The sequence below is a fragment of the Ochotona curzoniae genome, unplaced genomic scaffold (genome assembly GCF_017591425.1).
Source record: "Ochotona curzoniae isolate NIBS_2020 unplaced genomic scaffold, NIBS_Ocur_1.0 scaffold_274, whole genome shotgun sequence".
Classification (NCBI taxonomy): Eukaryota; Metazoa; Chordata; class Mammalia; order Lagomorpha; family Ochotonidae; genus Ochotona; species Ochotona curzoniae.
In genome coordinates, this window is record NW_024467101.1 from 1,130,400 (window position 1) to 1,136,002 (window position 5,603).

Below are 5,603 nucleotides of genomic sequence, written 5' to 3' on the forward strand. Positions count from 1 at the left end.
TTGATGGCAAAAGCATTCTTTATTTTCTCTCTTTTTTTAAAAAAAGGCTTTATTTTATTTTTATTGGAAAGTCAGATATACAGAGAGGAGGAGAGACAGAGAGGAAGATCTTCCATCTGATGAATAATTCCTCAACTGAGCACAACGGCTGGTGCTGTGCCGATCTGAAGCCAGGATCCAGGCTTTCTGCCATCCTCGACTGCTTTCCCAGGCCACAAGCAAGGAGCTGGATGGGAAGTGGAGCTGCTGGGATTAGAACCAGTGTCCATATGGGATCCCGGTGCATTCAAGGTGAGGACTTTAGCTGCTAGGCCACTGTGCTGGGCCCATGGCAAAAGCATTTTTGCTGAGAGAATAGACGCTGCATATTGTGAATGGGGTTCTGCTGTATATGGTGCCAGCACAGGTGACTCAGGCTGGTGGGAGGGGTAAGGACAAGGAGCCATGCCTAAGGGCTCCACGTGAGTACAGCAGCTCAGAAGCCTCTAAGCCAAGGGACCTCTCACAGGGCCGCACCTGCTCTGTGCATATAGCAGAGGAATGTTCAACTCCTGCAAGGCAGAAGTGGGTTGTGCTGCATGACAAGCTTGCTCCAATTAGGAGACAGTTTGAGGCCAGCCACATCCATTTGGAAAGAACTCAGAGGTACAAGGAAAGCAGCCCGCAGCTCTCCTGCCTCCAGCTTCACCTGCTCCTCCCCAGGGTAACTCATCCATGCTGGCTGGTCCCAGCCCCTACCACATCCATCCGCTCCTAGCAGAGCTTCCCTCTATTCCCACGGGAGCAGCTGCTCAGGCCAAGCATGTTAGCAGTGCCTCATGGGAGTAGCCGCTCAGGCCAAGCATGTTAGCAGTGCCTTTGGCCTGTCTCTCACCCCACACCCTAGAAATCAGCATGTGCAACAGACTCAGAACACACCTGATACTGGAATCCATTCCCTGTTCCCGTTCTAACCAGCCCAATTTCTCCTATGGCCATTCAGGCCTCCTGACCAGTGCCCTCCCTCTTGTCCTTGTCCCTCCCACCTACTACCCACAGTAGGGAGATCTGGCATCCCAACCCTCCAAAGCCGATCAGCTGCCCAGCTCCCACTGTGTAGAATCTGAATTCCTTGCCGAGACCCGCAGCCTCACAGCCTCACAGTCCCCACTCTGCTCCAGCCACAGCGACCTCCTCCACATGGCTGGCCTGGCATTGGCTCCCTCCTGCCTCATAGCCTTGGCACTGCAGGTGCTCCAGCTGAGCCCTGCTATAGACCTCTGCAGGGCTATGCCACTCAATCCATTCCCTTCCCTGACCAAGCCCACCTCCTCAAAAGGCCTCTCTACACGAATTCCCTCCACACTGCTCCTTTGTAGCACTCAAGTCCCTCCTTCCGCTTGATGATTCTTCACAGAATTCACAACAGTCTACCATCGCAGCGTATTTGCTTTCTTTTAAAAAGTTATTTGTTTGTTTGTTTGCTTGTGTATTTATTTGTTTAGAAAGTGAACATTACAGAGAGAGGGACAAGAGATTCTCCAGTCACTGGTTCACTCCGTGAGTAGCTCTAATGGCCAGCACAGAGCCAGGTCAAAGCCAGGAACTTCATCCAGGTCTCCCGTGGGGTGGCAGGGACCCAAAGCCTTGGGCCATCCTGTGCTGCTTTCCCAGGCCATGAGCAGGGAAACGGATCAGAAGTGGAGCAGCCAGGACTTGAATGGGCACCCATATGGAATACCAGAACTGCAAGTGGTGGTATTATCCACTTTACCACAATTCTGGCCCTTACATATGTTTCTTTACTTGTCATCTATCTAACCAAAATGTTAACTCTGGGAAGAAGAGAACTTGTCCTATCCATTGATAGGACAACGTATCCTTGATGTATCCACATGCTCATATGGACATATGGCACACAGGCAGCCAATAAATGTTCAAAAATGAGTCAGCAGTTGCTGGAAAGGTTATGAAGAAAAGAGAAATCATGTACCCTACACATGGGGGGGCCAAGCCTGCTCAGAAGGCCTCCCTACACCTCCTTCTCCAAAACCACACCGCTGTAGCACTCCAGTCGTCCCCTCTGCTTTACAATTCATCACAGAATTCATAACAGCCTAACATTGCATTGTAGTTGCTTTCTTTTTAAAAAGAGTTATTTAGAAAGTGAGCATTGTAGAAAGAGGGAAAGGTTCTCCAACCACTGGTTCACTCCTTGAGTGGCTGTAACAGAAAGCAGAGTCAGGTCAAAGCCAGGAGCCAGGAACTTCATCTGGATCTCCCAGGAGCGTGGCAGGGTCCCAAACACTTGGACTACCCCGTTGATGCCTTTCCAGGTCATTAGCAGGGAGCCGGATCAGAAGTGGAGCAGTTGGATTGTGAACTGGCACCTGTATGAGATATTAGCATTTTGAATGGTGGCTTCGCTCATTGTTGAACATGGCTGGCTTCTATGTTTGCTGTCCCATGTGCCATCTATTTAACCCAAACGCTAACTCTGTGAAGGCAGGCAATTCTTTTGACTTTCTTGGTTTAAGGAAATGGCCTCAGCTCTTGAACATCAGAATCTAAAATGAGTTTTCACCTGCCTGGCAAAACCATGGAAAACCTCCCTATGGAATCAGTGAGGTGGAAAGTACATTTACAGCCAATAAGCCCAGTTCTATGCCTCTTACTGATGACACCAAGGTATGGGAGCTACAAAGTAGGAGTCAAGGTCAATCACTCACCTGTCTAAAGCACACTCAGGTAGCTACCAACTGCTTCACCTGTGCCTGAACCAAGCCTGGGGAGTACCCTGTGGTCTGCACTTGAGTTGGCTGTGACATGCACCACCTTCAACAGAAAATTTCCTGTACAACTACAGGATGACCATATCCCATCCTGCCCTTCACAGGGTGGGCACCCCTAGAGGTGTCTCTGCTGAAGCCTGCTCTGCATCCTTGGCTACCTGTCCGTGTTCCCATGTGTGGCATCACATGTTTAAACACGTGAGCACCCACAGCAGAGCTGCCTTCTCCAATGCCCACCCCCTCCACCATTGTGCGTGGGTTCTGAGAACATGTGTATGCTGCTCATAGCACATAGAACAGTGTGAATGACAGGACCCTGTCGTGGAGAAAAACACATAGGGCCTTCAAAAAGAGAATGGAAATACATATGATGAGTTTTTTAAAAAGTGGATTTTCTTTGTTTTCTGCTCCCCCCAAGTCAACATAGTTTCAATTTTGTATTTCAAAAATACCCTTATAAATGGACATAGTTGCATCACATTTTGTTGACTATGAAATTTACATTTGCATTTCCAGATAAAAATTTAAATAAATAAATAAATATATAAATAAATAAATAACTGTGTCATGATGCTGGACCTCCCACACCTTTGAGGGCAGGGGCAAGGTGCCCAGTCTGAGCATTTCTGGTTAGAACCGAGAAATGGTGGACACTACAGCAGCCTTCATCCGATGAAATGTGACACATTTCTGAAGGGTGTGCATCAATGCCTTCTCCAAAGAAGAAAAGACATACTTCGAAGTATTTAGCTCCAGGGGTGGAAGCAGAAAATGAGAAAAGAAGCTTGCACTTTCTGTTTTCTTCCAGCCTGACCCTGTTCGACTTCTCCAAACTGAATAATGCAGCAGCCGTTGGGGGCTTATTCTCTTTTTTTGTACTCCAACAGCTTTAAAAGGGCTTAGATCAGTCTCTGCTTTTCAAACAGCAGAAAAATAAATGAAGTAAATAATTCATCTTGTCATCCTAACTTTTGATCTGTCTCACTTTTGGCTTATTTTTTTTTTTTTTCATTAACTAGAGAGTAAGAGAGAGACTGAGGGCATGCCTGGGAGGGGACAGGAGCATGGAGTTCAAGACTGAACGTGTGGGGACAGCACCCCAAAGCAGCAAAGCTCCCAGGAGGATGATTCCGTTGCTCTTGGCTTCAAAGCTTTCTTTTACAAAACTGTGAAAATAGAGCAGTTAAACCCTTCAGCGTGGGACCAAGGAAAGTCACTGTATGATCTTATCTTGAGGAATATTTCCATAACATTTAGAAACTCCATGCATAAAAATAATTGTGCAATTTCTTTGAATAGCAAAATTCATAGACAGCCACTCACATTTATGGCTAAGTGAAATAAGATGCATCCATTGAGTGGAACTAAATCCACAATTACATGTTAAAAACTTGATTAAGATCGTGTATAAGAATTAGACTGAATGTTCCAAGCAGGGGATAAATCACATCTTTAGTTTGTTAAGCCATTCTCTGCTTTTTAATGCAGAGAATGTAGAATGTTGAGATCTACAAGTGAATTTTCATTGGAAGAATATATGTGATCCATAGCGTGGAGAGGGGATGCTCACGTTCATTCCTGTTAGGCTAAACAGCAGCGACTCCTGAAGGAGTGGAGTGCATCAGAGGACAAAAGCCAGGAACACCTGCTGACCTTGGAGCACCAAGCAGCAGGTGGGGCAAGCAGTCTCAGGGCTCTCTCTCTCCTTCCTGCCTCCCTTTGGCCACCAACAACAGAAGACAGCATCCCTCGCCCCAATGTTATCTTTGCTGAGGCCAAGCAGACACTCTCATCCACGAATGTTTCCAATGCCAAGTCTGCACAGAAGATCAACAGCCACCCTTGAAGATCAACACCCACCATGATGATGATGTGTCAGTCAACAACGCCCATGATGGTACATCACAGTCACAAGCAGGTGGAAACTGAGGAGTGTAGCCGTCCCCCACCCCCCACACCTAACGTGTGTAAAGCCCAATGCTGTGTACCCAGGCAGCCATTAATCACGTGGGTCACCCTGCCATCATCATCACCCAGAAGTAGCTCTGGACTGTCTCTCACCAGGAAGCAGTCCATCAGTCTCTCTCTCTCTCTCCCTCTCTCTCTGCCACCTATCTTTCTGCTCCTTTTTCTCTCCACAACCACCTCCCTTGCTGAAATAAAGACCTCCTGTGTAACTTATTGTGTCTCGTTCTTTTCGGTTTGTGGCAATGAAGGCCAACGATTCTTTCCCTCGTGTGTATGCTAACGCTATGGGTTGTGCACTGAACATGAGCCACACCACATGCTGTGACTTGAATAAAACATACATGTTTCTTGCCCTTGAAAACATCAAACAGCTTATTTCCCTGAAGAGATTAATAGAGTAAGAAGAAATAATTGAAAACAAATAAATCGTCTAATTCAAACAGCTAAACAAGGGGCTGATGCCATGGCATAGCATATTAAGCTTCTGCCTGTGGCACTGACATCTATATGGGCACAGATTCAAGTCCTGGCTGCTCCACTTCCGACCGAGTCCCCTGCTTATGTCCTGAGAAAACAGTAGGATTAAGACTCTTTGCATCTTTGTACCCATATAGAATAGAATAGAAGAGGATCCTACCCCTTGGTTTCACACTGGCTCAGCTCAAGCCTTTGTGGTCAATTGGCAGAGTAAACCAGTGGATGGAAAAATCTCTCTCTCTGTCTCTCTCGCCCCCATATCTCTGCCTTTAAAATAAAAATAGAACTAGTGGCTAGATTCCTCACCTTGCAAACCCTGGGATCTCAGTTTCCATTCAGATGCTATCCTAACTGCTCCACTTCCCTTCCAGCCCCTTGTTTGTGGCC